Raw genomic sequence first — 16,210 nt, 5'->3', positions numbered from 1 at the left:
TTAGAAATGTGTAGAACCCACAAAGGATTTTCACAGACGGTTAGGAAGTCAGTCACATTCTGGTGTGTATCTGAATGACTTGCCTTAGAATTCGGGATGAACGCAGCAAACCCTGCATTCCACTGGTATTTTTCCCTTTCACGTGTTTTCCTGGCTCCAAGGCAATGAGGAAATAGGGCAGAGTGAAAATATTCAAGGGTATGGGAGGGGGTTAGTTATTTCTGGGAGCAAAGTCAAAGCCACATGGGCACTGTCTTAGTCGGCTTAGGTGATGGTGAAACACCGTACCCTGGGGCTCAGACAGGGTCTGGAGGCTGGGCGTCTGAGGTCAGCACGCCGGCAGAGCCAGTGTCTGGCGATCGCTCTCATCCTGGCTCACAGACGGCCGCCTTCTCACTGTGTCCTCAGGGGTCAGGGACCGAGGGCTCCTGTGTGTCCTCCTGTTAGGACACTAATCCCATTGTGGGGGCCCCCTCATGACCTCATCTAACCCTAATCACCTCCAGTGGAGACCCCACCTCCAAAGGCCATCGCAGTGCTGGGGGGCTTCCAGGCAGGAGTGTGGGGAGGACACAGCTCAGCTCCCAGCAGCTTGCTGCAGTGTCTCCAGAAACAGCACAAAGTCAAGGACAAACGGCTGTGCTGTGGTTCCTTGGAGAGAAGCGAGGGCCCCCCTGAGGGTTCCAGAAAGAGCTGAGCAGGCTGCTCCTGCGTTGCTGCATTGACCAAACTTTCCTGGGAATCCGGGAGCCTGAGCAAAGGTGTGTCTTGGGTACATTTGGGGAGCCATGTGGAGGAGATTTTAAATGTCTGGAGTGAAGGGTATTGGCTGGCAGAATCTTGAAATTTAGAAAAAAAAATGTGAACCAAGGTTTAGAAAGTGTAGAAACTCTGTATGCGGGACTGTGGCTTCCCCTAGATCCCACGTCCATGTGGGCAGTGGCCTCTGACCCCTGGGCCGTGCGTAGACTGATCCTTTCACCTCCCGCCCCGCCACACGCTCCGTGGTGGCCTTGCTTGTGACCGGCTCTATTTCTGTCTCCGTTTCTCCTCCTTCAACTGCAGCTCTTAGCTCCATGGTCTCAGGTGGGGTTCTAGCTCTCACCCCAAGTTGATGCCAAATTCCTTGTGTTCTATGGTGTTTTTCTTTTTTTCCCCCCAACTTATATTTATTTTGTTTCTTTCTGTCTTTTTCTTTCTTTACCATTTTATGGGAGAAAAAATTAGAGCTTGTGACAATTTAGGCACCAGTATGCTTTCATAAATGGAAAAACGTGTACTGGCTAACCCGTTATGCAAATTATCAAAACTCTCCTGGAGCTACAACGGAATTTGCATTAAGTTCAACCGTCTGGAAGAGCGGTGCCTTTGAAACAGGATTGACGTGAAGAGAATAAGTTTGCATGTTCAGTGTTTTTTGGATTAGTGAACTGTGATATAGAATTATCGATTCAGCTATTTCTAATCCTTATTTTCCAAAGCCGGTCAAAGTTATGGATATAATACTTATTTTAAAATAGAAAGAAAAAATATTCATCATTCTCCTGCCTTCCTGAGAAATCTCACTTATGAAAATGAAATCCCTGTGCTCCTGCCTTATCTCTCGGTGGATGGTGGGAGGACTGGGGGGCCAGGGGTCTGTGGAGACAGAAGGTGACTGTGCTGAGCCCGGACCCTTTCCCAGAGCTGGAAAGAGCTTTGAAAAGAAGTCTGCTGGAGAGGAAGCGTTTCTTTCGTGCAGTCGACAATGCAAGCTGACGTTCTGTTGAGAAGACGAATGGCAGAAGTAATTAGTGAAGAAAAATGTTCGCTACGTGTCCTCATTCTGCATCCTTTCCCCAGAAAACCTGCACACGGGCCGTGTGCTCGGAGACAAATGCAGCCGGGGTCGTTCAGATGCAGGGTCAGCGTCTCCGAAACATTAAGAGGAGGCTCGAGAGCCACGCTTCAGCTTCCAGGGCAGAGTCGCGAGAGACAGTTGCTCCCAACACAGAGAGGAGAAAAAGCTGGGTGATCCACGAAACTGCACCTTTTCTTGAGGCCATTTGAGAGTGGACCATGCAAGGTGACCAGGCAAACTAGATTCTCACAGGTGACAAGACCCTCTGAAGAGAGACAGGACACGTGGGCTGTTTCACCTGTGGCAGAACGTGGACAGAAGACATGGCCTCTGTAAAGGCAGGTGAGAAGAAACAGCTAAAATTCCAAGAACTTCTTGATGTTGAGTGCGGATGAGCTGGATGATTCAGACCCCCAGGGAGCCCCGAGACGAGGGGCACATCCCCCTGGGAGCTGGCTTTTTCCACCGCCTTCAGGGTGCTCAGAGGCGATGGGGGCAGGCAGGGTGCTGGAGAGGGTCCCTCAGTGCTGCCTGGGCACAAAATGCACGTGCCCTCGTATCGCTAAGGGGACAGACGACAGCACAGCCACTTTGAAAAGGAGTCTGGCAGCTTCTCCTAAAGTTAAACATACATTTGCTATACAACCCACACAATTTGACTCCTAGGTGTTTACCCCAGAGAATGAAAACATGTCCACACAAAGACGTATGAACACATGCTCATAGCTGCTTCGTTCTCAGTTGCCTAAAACTGTAATCAGTTCAGATGTCCATCGAAGGGTGAATGGACGAGCAAAGTGTGGTACATTCACAGTGAGACACTGCAGCAACAGAGGGGACCCAGCCTCCCACACACCAGACCACATGGGTGATGCTGGCTGACAGGACCCGAACACTAAACAGCATGTGCCTTATCATTGCATTTTCATAAAATTCTGTAAAAGCCAAAGCTAAAAGATACTGAGAAAAAGATGAACAGCGATGATGAAAAGTCTCAAACCAATGATCTAAGCTCCCATGCTACCAGACTACAAAAAGTAGAAATAAAATCCCAAATAATCAGAAGAAAAAATAATACTGATAAGAACAGAAATCAATGAAATAGAAAACAGACACTAGAGAAGATCAGTGATACCAAAAGTCATTTCCATGAAACAATGAATGTTTCATCACTTGAAAATTCATGTTGTGAGTAGTAATGTTGAAAATTCTCTAAACACATTGATGAAGAAAAAGAAAAGGTCAAAATTCTCAATATTAAGACTGAAAGAGGCACCAACATTAAAAGGACAATAACACCTTCATGCCAATAAATTTGATAACTTAAATGAAATGTTCAAATTCCTTGAAAGATACCAAGTCCCAAAGCCAAGTCCAGAAGAAACAGATCATCTGTATAGTGTTATATCTTGTGAGGGAATTGAATCTGCTTTTAAAACTTTCCTGTGAAGAAAATCCGAGGCCCATTGGTTTCACTGGCAAATTCTACCAAATGTATAAAGATGAAATATTTGCCAATTCTACATGAACTCTTCAAGAAATAGAAAAGCAAGAAATACTTCCCAACTTCTCTGATGACATCAGTTTACCCTGGTGTGAATACCCAACGTAACATCTCAAGAAAACTACAGAGAGAAGTACGTCGCAGGCCTAGACCCAGGGGCCCTTAGCACCCCGTTAGGAAATCCAATCTCAGAGGAGCAAATTGTTATGGTTTTAGGAACAGATGTGATTTATTCCAGGAATGCAGGATTGGTTGACCATTTGAAAAATCAATAAATGGAACTCACCATATCAATAATCTAAAAATGAAAAAAGAAATGTTCGTCTAAATCAGCATTGGCAAATTATTGCTCATAAGTTAAGAATTTTTTTATATCTTAAGAGGTTGAGAAAAAGTGAAAATAAAATGGTATTTTGTGACATAGGAAAATTCTATGAGATTTAAATGTCGCTGTCTATAAATAAAGTTAAGTTGGAACACAGCTGCACCATCGCTGTCAGGGCAGAGTTGAGAAGCTGCAAAAGAGACCGTGTGACTCAAAACGCCGAAAATATGTCGTCTCTGGCCATTAGAGAAAAGTGTGCTGACTCCTGATTTGAGGAGATATCCCAAATATTTAACACATTTAGCTTCCGTTTGTGATTAAAACTCTCAGAAATCTACAAATAGAAGGGATTTTCCTTAACCTAATCAGCAGTATCTATGAAATAACACCGTGCTCAGTGGTGGATGACTACATGATGTCCGCTAGGATCAGAGACAACACAAGGGTGTCTGTCTCCCGTCTCACTAGCAAACTGGAGCCCCCAGAGATGCCCTCACAGATTTAGGGGAGTGTGTGTCACTGCTTCTTCCACCTTTTTGTGCTTCTTCCCAGGACTCCAAAATGAAAAGCACTCGACTTCTCTCGGTGGCAGCATTCATCGTCACACAAGGCTGAGATTAGGAACAGTTCTGATCTTGACGACTCCAGTTCAGCTGTCTGCTCAGTTCAGTTGGGCTGCTTCCCCTTGAGCCTTGTAGGTGGGCCCACTCTCCCTGACACCCAGAGGGACCCGGAAGCTGTGATGTCCATTTGTAATACTTAAAAATAACTAGAAAATGAGATTTACACAAAGCTGACATTAAGGAGATTCAGGTATGTGGGAGCTCTGCTCTGAGACAGAGAAAACATTCGGAGCTCAGACTGAAACAGACGGCCTCATCGATGCAGGTCCCTCTGTAAGGAAGATTAATGGCCACTCTGCTGCTCCAGCTGAATATTGGTATTTCCCCATCAGCCACAGTTGGGATAATTTAAAGGAAACCTCTTAGAGGTCAGAGATCTTATCTTCTATATGCTTTATACCCTCTTGGATGAAAAATAAATGTGTCTTTCCAAAAATATAAAAATGTTCATCCATCAGTGTTTATTTTTTAATTTACTTACTTCAGAGCAGTTCTAACTAGGGGTCGAGACCTCCTCTACGGGAGCCTGGCCCTGTGTGACCTCAAGCCAGCCTCACCAAAACCTCATAAAGGTGGATGCGACCCTGTTGCCAGGCAGCCTTGCTCGTGGTAGAGATGACCCCGATGGTCACTGCATTAGGACCAGGAGGACCTGAGTGGGCTCTACTTGGGGGGGAGAAATCTGATTTAACCTGGCCACCCCTAGACAGGACCTGGCAGGTGTGCCCTCGAGCTGTCACAGGGATCCTGGGTCCCGTGGAGACATAAGCTACAACTACTTCACAATCACCGTGGGTCTCACCGCCCACCCTGAGCCAGCACTGCGGGTCCAGAGCACTGCCAGCGTCCAGGCCACCCAGTGTCCTGACATCCTGCTGACCCATCTGTGCTGCATCCTTCCAGACGGGGCTGGCAAGGGCGTGGGTGACTGAGTTTAACTGCCGGTTGGACCCACGCCAGGTCTGGTGGCCAGGCAGATGGGCGATGCCGAGGGGCTGCGAACCGGGAGAGGGTCCCGGCAAGTTTGGTTCATCATCGCTTCGTGTCCTGGAAGAGTGAGCTTTTAGGACTATTCATCCCCAGCAGGAGGAGGGCTTTGGGCCCCAGGGCCTGACACACAGGTTGGACAACATCACCTTAACATTGAGGCTTGTTCCACCAGCCGAAGGGAGAAAGGACATGTCCTGAGGGCATCAGATGATGACATGTGGCCAGGGACCAGTAAGCACCAGCTGCAGAGGTCCAGGCCCCTGGCGTGCCCCCCTGCCCTCCCTACTCCTGCAGCCATGTCTCTGAGATGGCTCTGTCGGGCCGGCAATCACTGCCCTCGGATCACGTCGGGGTGCTTTCCTCTGGGCCCCCCGCTTGCTTCTGCCCGCCTTTTCCTTCCGAAGGCCTCTGCTCCTGGGGTGGCATCAGGATGCCAGTCCCTCGGGGTCCCTCCTTGGCCTGCATGGTCTGTCATGGATTTACCCTCCCTGAACACAGGGAGGCCTCCTGCTCGGCTGCCAGCCTGGAGCTCCCGGGAGCGGAGCCCTGAGGCCCCTCTGCTGCAGGCTTCGAGACGCAGGAAGAGAACCTGTCGCCCCGGCCCCTGGCCACATAAGGCGTTAACCACAACTCTGCTCAGAACCAGCCTGACATGTTCTTAACTCCAAGAGAGTCAGGCCTCTCACCCGGGTGGCTGCCTCTTTCTCCAATCAGAAACCTCACTGTCGGGCTGCCCTCAACTGTATTGCACAGGCCCCATGCCACACCGAATCTCCCATAGGAAAGGGGGGTCAACTTAACTAAGGGAGCAACCCAGAGCCATATGGACACACATCCCCTAGCACCTCTAACCTGCTGGAGACTAAGGGATGTCTAAAACACTAAACAGTGTTCCATGCTGCTAGATGCCTTCAAATTTCTGAAAACTCGTCAATCTGGGATCACTTTCCTCCCCATAGCCTTGTTACGGCCATAAACGGCTCCAAAAGGAATACCAAATTACGCCCTCAGGAGCTTGTGTGTGGGAGGCCCATTCCCGCTGGGCCCAAACACCAGGCCAACCTGTGGAAGCAGGCAAATTACAGCATGCCTTATGCATCGGGGAGATGGCAAAGGTGTTGCAAGTGTGTGCTGATCAGGGGTTCTCTTTCCCTTCAGACTCAGTTCCTTCCTGGTGGCTGGGTGTATCTAAAGACTTGAAAAGTGGGAAGTCCCCGGGACCCGTTAGCTCCTGAACGGGCCGGACCACACTTGGTCATTTCCACCACTAATTCCACACTTGAGGCGCAGGAGGTCGCTGCCTGGACCCCCCCCCCCCCGACCCCCGGGAAAGGAGCCGGGGTCCTGAAGAGCAGCCCGTCACTGAGGCACCACACAGCCAACCAGTCTCGGAAACCGCACCACCTCCCGGGGGCGCCCGTTCCCTCACTTCCGTCTCTCTTTATTGGGCATATGACTGCCATCAGCCTCAGGAGTCATGTTCTTTACTGCGGGGGGCCTAACCCTGTCGTTCCCAAGCCCGTTCCAGGGTTAGGAACCTGCCTTGTCTCAGCCTGTGCGATTATAGCTGCTTAATACTCTTTGGCTCCAATGGCCCTGGACCACCTTCCAGCTGAACAAAAGGGAATCTGTGCCTTAACACCTGCCTCCTGCTGCTTCTCCATTAACAGCTCTGGACATCTCCCTCCGAGCCTCAAAGGGGTAAAATTGGCAGCTGACAACTTGGAGGACCTAACCCAACACAAATGGGCAGGACAGATCTAGGAGGGAATTCAAAAAGTCCTCCCTGGGGTGGCTTGGTTTCTTCCACTCCTGGGCCCACTTGTGGCTCTTTTTCTCCTCTTGCTATTTGGTGCCTATGTCTTCAGTCTGATACCCTGTTTCGTAAGCAAATGGCTGGAGTCTCCTAAACTACAGGTGGTCATATCAGGGGTATGAACAGGTGGGTCTAAAGCCAGGGGAGTCAAACATACTGGAGGTTAGCTAGGGAAAGGCTCTGGGAACCAAGGAACACTGCTCCTCTCCAAGGCCCCAAAACAAGCCCACACTCAGCAGGAAGCGATCACAGAGTCTGATCTGCATGCCTCTGCGCCCCTCAAGAATGAGGAGCAGCACACAGGAAAGGGGGATTTGTCACCCTGGCCCCTGACCCCATAAGACATTAACGACAGCCCTGCTCAGAGCAAGCCTAACATTTTCCCTTCAGCTTATAGGAAACCACAGCGAGAGGAGGAGGAGATAGCTGAGACATATAGTCGAAACCAGGTGAAACTGGTTGAAGGTAACATGGCATCCTGACTCAATCTGACATAGACCCTGCAGCTCCTTACTCGCTCATTGTAAGATGTTACCATATTGTAGAGCAATCCCCCCGGCGCCATGACAGTTTACATCTGCCATGGCAACCGCAGGATACAACCACATAAAGAAAGAAAAGAGATGGCACCCTTGCTCCCCAGAAAAGCCTGCCCCCTTCCCCGAATAACTATGAATATTCCTCCTCTTCCTTACCTAGACCCCTTCTAACTGCTGCCAGATCACCCCTGGAGCAGAGAAGTTGATCTGTGAACATAGTTCCCACTCCTCCATTCTTTGGCCATTGAAGAAAAGCTTGTGCTGTTGAATGCTCAGCTTCACTTTCATTCCAAATCCAGGGCGCCAAACAGTAAAGGACCCTCCGAGAAGGAAAGGGCTGATTGTGGGTTGGAGGCACACCAGCCCTGGGCTCTTCCTCAGGTCCTCTCTGACTATGGGTTCAAGTCCCACCAGGGGAGAAAAATCGGTAACGAACCCATCTACCGCACACGGCTAACGATGCCCACCACACCCCCGCTCCTGGAGAGAGAGGGGAGCGTCCTTAATTCATTCATCAGCTGACTCACCGAGCATTGCTCAGAAGATCATCAATCACGGTTAAGTAATTCCACAGGCTGTGCGCCCCAACTTCCAGGACGTGCCCAGCGCAGAGAAATGGAGGAGGACAAAGGAGATGATGCTGAGATGCTGGACCAGGTTTGAAAAGATAAGATAGAAACAAGTATCTGTTTAATAACTGTTGCTCTATTATATTTAAAGTGTACCTACAAAATTAGGCAATTTTGTAATCATTGTAAATATTTGAAAATAATTGAAACAATCGCCTAATTTTGTGGGTGATCCGAATGTGGACCTAAGAGGCTCTGGAGTCTCTGCTAAATAGAACCTGCTTTTTAAAGCTGTTTTGTTGATAAGAGTTGTGACCAGGTGTGTAACACATGAAATCTGCATTATTATATATCTTTAAATGCTCTTTCTACTACCAATATATTATTAAAGTCAGAACATGGAAATGATAAAAATAGACAAAACCCCAAACAAAACCCCATTATACCTAGGAATTGATTTCACAAGAAAGGGACAAAATTATACCAGGAAAACTACCCAAGTTTTAATGACAGATACAAATAAAGACCTGAAAAAAAAAATGGATAGCTATAGCCTTTTACTGAATGATGAGATTTTATGCCAGAAAAATTCAAAGACTTCCCTAATTAATTGATAAATTTAGTGCATTTTAAACAGATTGCTGATAGATATGTTTTGGAACTTCACAACATGATTTAAATTTTAAATCAAAGAATGTGGATGCATATCCTAGAAAATGTGGTAAAATACTGTTTGGTGATGTTGAACCAATAAGATATTAAAGATTTTTATAAAGCGACTGTATTTTAAATGGTTTGATATTAACACGGGAAAGTAAAAAAACATTTATGGAGCTCAGTAAAATCTAGAAATAGATCTAAGTATATATGCAAGGTTTACACATGACAGTAATACATTTCAGTTCACTTAGAAGCAGGTTACTTATTTAGTAAATATGGTATCAGTGACAGTCCTTCTGCAAAGAAATAGCATTAGGACCCAAAAGCATAATTAAAAATAATTTCTGGAGGCGTCAGTAGAGGTAAATGGTATTTCAAGGACTATGTCTCAGGGAAAAAATGCCAAAATGAGAAAAATCATTAGGTATATAAAAGTTTATAAATATTTATTACACATCTAATTATAAAATTTCAAAATAATAAGAGAAAGGACACACATAGTAAGGTACATAAAATGTTTGTAAATTTATTACCCATGCAAAATCAAAATAAAATCGATAGCCCAGAACAATATTTAGAACTCACGTGCAAGACAAGATTTACTTTCCCTAATCAAGAGCCTCTGTATACTGAAAAGATTAAAAAAAGACAATAAAAAATTGGGCAAAAAATATAAAATAGTTACTTACAGAAAAATAAATGCAAATATCTAAAAAAAACTGTAAGTTATACTCAGGCTTATTAGTATTTGGGGAATGCAAAATCCCATAATAATAAGGTAACAATTTAATGGGGCCGTTTTGGCAAACGCTGAGACAATTTCTAACAGCTCCTGGGAATGTAAATTACTACATTTATATTTTAGAAAAAAATAATCTGGAAATCATTAGCAACATTAATTCCATTGCAACTTTGTTATACATGCTCAAAGGGAACAAAATACTAGTATATTCAGAGAAGTGGGCAAGGATGTTTAGTCAAGGAAGCGTTTTTCCATAGTGACAATGGAAAAAACCATGTGAGGAAGCCACAAGTTCATCAATCAGTAAATGGGGGAATGAATCATGGTTCATTCAAGCTATGAAAGCGTTTGGGAAAATCAAATAAATCTGTCTGCACCGACAGAGGACGGTCACGTGGACAGTTGTTAAGTGAAACAGTTTTGAAGTAATATACGTATCATCACCTCATTTCCGTCAAAAATAATGAGATAACACTCCTTAATATCATTAATGTACTTCTTTTCACCGAATACTATTATATCATATAAGTGATTTCAGGAAATTTAAAACATGACATTCAAGATATTATCCATGGGTGTTTCAATGTAGAGAACCAGCCCCCACACAGGAGCATAGAGCATGAATCACGGTTAGAGAATCGAATGCACTTTCCCCAAACCCTGGCCGTGTGCGCATAGCTGTATGACTCACAAGAGTACCAGGGAAGGAAGAGACGTTTAGAATATTCCACATGCTCAAAACGCATCAGCTTTTATAGTCTAGAGTCAATACACATCCACTAAAGTTGACATAACATGGGCAGGAGTCTAATTCAATTATTTAAAGTTTTAAAAGAAGCTACAAGAAACTTTGCCTCTGAAATTATGGGCAGGGGGATGGGATGGGCCAGGGTCAGGGTGAGGAGCAGGTGACTTCATTCCTCGCTCCAGGCTCCATGCCCCTGCGTCAGCTGTTGATGCGCACCTGCAATTTCTCTATGTGAAATGGTAAAAGATCTCACAAGCAGGGTAGCCATTAGACAAATTGCTACATTGGTAACATTGCTACATTGGTAACATGGAACACTAGACGCATTTAAAAATAACCAAGAGAATTCTGTATCTACTGAGATGGGTGGCTGTCCACAAATACACTTAACAAAAAAAAATTTTTTGGAAAGGACTGGCTCTTTGGGGACAAAAAAATATATATTTATGCTTATCATTTTGGGCATATTTTATGCATAATTTTGGGCACATGGAGTACGTATTTCTAAATTTTTGCATTTTCATACTGTGGGCATTGTGAACAGCAAGATCTGTTTCTTTAGTAATAAATAAATCCACATGCACACACATATCCGTGTGTATATTCACATATAAGAGTGCATTAACTGGTGCTGGCCAGGTGGCACAGTGGTTAAGTTCGCACGTTCTGCTTCGGTGGCCCAGGGTTCGTGGGTTCGGATCCCGAAGTGCAGACCTAGCACTGCTTGTCAAGCCATGCTAAAGTGGCGTCCCACGTATACAGTAGAGGAAGATGGGCATGGATGTTAGCTCAGGGCCGGTCTTCCTCAGCAAAAAGAGGAGGACTGGCAGCAGATGTTAGCTCAGGGCTAATGGACCTCAAAAAAAAAAAAAAGAAAGAGTGCATTAACTAGTATTTACCCATGGGTGTGCATTTAAATTGTAGCATCAATAAGAAACAAATTTGAAGAGACCACGCCCACCCTTGCAGCTTCTGTGCTCCGTAGCCTGTGGTCAGGCCCTGCAGAGCCCCTAGCCCCAGGACACAAACTCCTGCCACCCTTTAGGGGTGACATTCTGCTTCCAGACAATGGCTAGGGAAGAGCAGTGTGGTCTCAATTGTTGAATGATAAGCAAGTGAATGCCTTTCACAGTGAAAAAGCATGTGACTTCATACAATAAACAGAGTCCTGGAAGGATTTTTTTAAATGTATCTGTTTAATGGTTCTTACATTCAATGCTTTGTTGAGCAGAGACACCTTGAAGATTTTGGATGACCCAGGATGCTGGAGAACCCCTCACTCCTGGGACCAGGACCCCATGCTTGAATGAGGTGAAATCTCTACTAACTGTGTAGCCAGATATTAGGAGAAACCAAAACAAACTACAGGAAAACTCAGTTCGGAGGTCTGAAGACCCAAGAGGAAGTTGCATCTTCACCTCTTGCAACTGCGTTTTGGGTCAACCCAGCCGACCTCTCTTCGTCCCCCAGATAAAATGGAAACGCTATTATCTACCTTGTCAAGCGTGGAAGTCATGCAGCACATGGCAGAAATTTAAGCAAGGGCAGGTAATTTTAATATTCTAGATGGCAGTTCTCTTCACCCTGAAAATCACTTAAACGAGACTGTCAGGTATTTCTGCGTAGACTCCCACAGGTGCCCTTTCCACGTTCGCTTAAAATCACAGCGCCGGCCCAACTCGACTCAACCAAAACGGATTTGCCTTTTTACTGGTATGTTTAAACTAGCTTTTATCGCACAATGTTCTCAAACAGTGTGGGATTCGATTTCTACTTTTTTTTTCAAGAGGTAACAATTTTTTTTTAAAAAAGCTTAAGCCAGTATGTTAGTCTGTTTTGCAAATTCGTATAGAATTTCTAACGGTCAATACACTTCATTTCCGACTTTTAACCATGTATGTTTGTGCATATTTCCAGTAAGGATGGACATGGTCCTGACAAAGAGAGATGAGAAGGACCCTCACCTTGGGAAGGACTCTGTCCTGTAAACTGAGGCAGCTCCACTTTCCAGGGAGACCGTCTGCCCTCAGCACCTACTGAGCACCTGGGTGGGGTCGGGCTGTAGGGTGCACAGGCCTTCATCCACGGAGAGGATGTGGTCAAGAGGGGCCCATCTCTAGGAGGCCCCAAGAGATCCCACCCTACCACATCCACACCTGAAGAATGGCCTAGAACATTCGACACATCATGTGCCCGTTTGGTGACTGAAGTTTTGTTGTCACCAAACCCAGCTCCTTTCTGGCAAAACTTTTGTAGAAATTTCATCGGACACAATGGGCTCCATTTCATGTCCTAAAAAGAAGATAACACGTTTGTTGATGTGTCACATATCCCAGATAAACTCTTGCTTCTCCCTAACAAAATCAAATTGTGAGCATTTAATGTTTTATTGAAATGTACATCCACTTTATTTTTATTTTACTACCATTATTCAGAAGGATTTGAGCTAAGATTCTGCTTCAACACCTTCAAAACCTGAATAACTCTTCAAGAACACAAATGTCACATGTGGTAACCATTTGGATTCAGAGATCCTTCACCAGGTTAAGCACAGTACATGTGTCCATATGTGAATATCACAATGTCTGAATGTCTCTGGCTTTACAATGTCTTAAGGTAACGGAAATCCCTATCTTTGTCTACTATTTTGATTATTATATGTCCCCTGCATTTCATATAAATTTTAGTACAAGTTTGTTAATTTATACAAAAGAGAATTGCTGAGATTTTCCCTGGAATTACAATGAATCTATAGAACAATTAGGGTAGAATGGTGATGTTTATAATACCCAGTCTTCTAACCCATGAGCATAGCATATCTTTCTATGTACTTAGGTCTTTAATTTATCTCAGAAGTTCTTCGTAGTTATCATAGTAGAGAATTTATGCATCTTCCAATAAGTTTCTTTCTACATAGTCTATGTTTTTGATGTTATTTAAATTACCGATTTTTAAATTTAATCTGACAAATATTTATAGCTATTATACAAAAATATAATTTTTTGATTGATTGTGCAGGGCATGACCTTATAGAATCCATTTATTTGATTATACAATTCTTTAGTGGATGCCTTGGGCTTTTTACATAGGCCACCTAACCGTCTGCAACTAAACAGAGGCTTATTTTTGTGTAACTGATGGGGGATAGCTCTTTATTGATGACACTTAAACCAATAGCACAATGTTAAAGCAGTGACAGTGACGTCTTCTGTATCAGTGGAAAAGAGATCACTATTTCACCACTGAGTACTACGTCAGCCGTACGTTGTCACAGATGCCCTTAGGTTGAGGATGTTTCTTCTTTTCCTAATTTGCAGACAATTTTCTTTCACAAACACATTTTGAGTTTTATCAAACGTTTTGTCTCTATCTATTGAGGTGATGATATGATTCTCTTCTTGCACCTGTTACTGTGGTGGGTTGATTTCCAAATGCTGATACAACCTTGAATTCCTGGGATAAAGGCCACTTTTGCATACTGCTGGCTTTTATTTGATGGTCTGAGAATTTTCACACCCATGTTTGTGGGGGATAGTGATCTGTACTCCTCTTTCCTATGACATCGTTCTAGCCTTGTAAAAAGAGCCCAACTTCCTCCTCTACTTTCTAGAGGATTTGGGGCAGGATTAACATTATTTTTTTCTTAGATGTTGGGTAGGATTTATTTGTAAAGCCGTCTTGGCCAGTTTTCTTGTTTTTGTTTTGTTTTGTTTTGTTTTGTTTTGCAGGAGGTGGGGCTGGTTAGAGTTCATTTTCTTTTATATAAAATTATTCACATTGTTCATTTTTCTTGTGTCGTTTTGTTTTCAAGGAATTGGTTCATTTCATCCATTAGGAAATTTGTTGACAAAACTTTTATAATACGCTTTCACTTTTCTTTGTAATGTCTATAGGATTGTGGCAACATCTCAGCCTTCATTCTCCATAAGGGTAATCTATCTATGATTATCTATCTATCTATCTATCTATCTATCCGACTGGTTATCCTAAGGGATCATCAATTATTTGTATCAAAGAACCAACTTCTGACTTTGCTGTTTTTTTCTTCTATTGTCTGTTTTCCTTTTAATTACTTCTAATATTACATTTATTGTTTCCTTCTATTTACCTTGAGTTTACTCCACTTTGATTTTTCTCTCTTCTCAAGATGGAAGTTAAGACCATTGATTTAAATATTTTTGTTTCTGAGATAACTATTTAAAGCAATGAATTTTCTTCTCAGTGCTACTTTAGCTACATTGCACAAAGGTTGATATTTTTCTTTTTTTTCCAGTTCAAAATACTTTTGACTTTCACTTGTGTTGCCTTCCTTAGCCCAAGGGGATTTTCGAAGAGTGTTGCTTAGCTTGCAAATATCTTTTTTTGTCATTGATTCATCATTTAATTCTGCCATGATCAGAGAATATTCTCGTTAGGGATTCTATCCTATAAGATATACTGAAATTTGTTTCATGGCCCAACAGAAGGTCAATCTTGGCAAATATTTATTTGTGCTTGAAATAAATATTTTATGTGACCTGACCTGAGAAACACCAAAGCTCATGGGAGAAGAATATGTGTTCTGCCCACGTGTCAGTTTCATCAAATTGTGGGTTTGTCTATTTCTCTTTAATTGCTGGTGCATTTTGCCTCATCAGTTTGAGGCTCTGCTGCTGAGTGTACGCATATTTAGCACTGTTACATCTTAAAGAATCAACGTCCTTATAATTACAAAATACTCATTTTTATCTCTGGTAACACTTCACATCTTAAAGTCCACTTTTATGTTATTACTGCAGACATGCCAGCTCTTTTATGTGTATTATTTATTTGTGTGGTCTATCTTCTTCTTTTCTCTTTCATCTTCTGTGTCTTTTGCATTTTATGGTGCATTTCTCATTAACAGCATCTGGTAGGTCTTATCTTTGTTTCCATCCATTCGAATCATCTCTGTATTCCAGCAGGATGTTTCGTCCATTGAATTACCGATATGGTCGGGCCAAGTGTGATCTGGATGAGGTTGTGATTCCCTCTCTCCTTGGTCTTTTCATCCTCATTTCCTGATGTTGCTGAGATTCGTCTTCTGTCTACGATGTTACCACCTCTACCAGGCTGTCCTCCTCCACAGAGTCTTTATCAAATTGATAATACACCTCTTCAAGCTTAAAACACAGTAATTCCATTTACCTCCCATTCTCATAAATTCCGTGCAGCATAATGATGCTGCTTTTGCCATGAATAGTCACAATTATTTTTTCATATTTATCTACTTATTTACCATTTGTTAAGCTCTTCAATCTTTCTTATAGATTTAAGTTTCTGAATGGTATTTCCCTCTGGCTAAGTATAGATCTAGTTCATGCCTTTAAATTCAGGTCCACTGGTGACAGGTGCTCTGGTTTTTGTTTTTTTGTTTGTTTGTTTTGAATTCATTTTTGAAGGACACTTTCACCTGATATTGAAATAGAGGCTGGATTTTTTCTTTCTTTACTTTGCATATGTCATTCCATTTCTAATGACCTCTTCCGTGTTCACATGAGTGTGTGTCTATATTTGGTTTCCTTGTTCTTTAAAAGGGATTAAAAATGCATTTAAAAAGAAATCTCCTTCCGTACTTAAAGTGCCAGTAAGCCACTCCTATGGGGAAGAGGCAGAAGTCGGCTTTGATGCCTTTCCCCCAATAGTCACAGAATGGACATCACAGCTTCCGGGTCCCTCTGGGTGTCAGGGAGAGTGGGCCCACCTACAAGGCTCGAGGGGAAGCAGCCCAACTGAACTGAGCAGACAGCTGAACTGGAGTCGTCAAGATCAGAACTGTTCCTAATCTCAGCCTTGTGTGACGATGAATGCTGCCACCGAGAGAAGTCGAGTGCTT

The sequence above is a fragment of the Equus caballus genome, chromosome 6, assembly GCF_041296265.1.
Source record: "Equus caballus isolate H_3958 breed thoroughbred chromosome 6, TB-T2T, whole genome shotgun sequence".
NCBI classification, from domain to species: Eukaryota; Metazoa; Chordata; class Mammalia; order Perissodactyla; family Equidae; genus Equus; species Equus caballus.
This window is presented reverse-complemented; position numbering follows the sequence as displayed.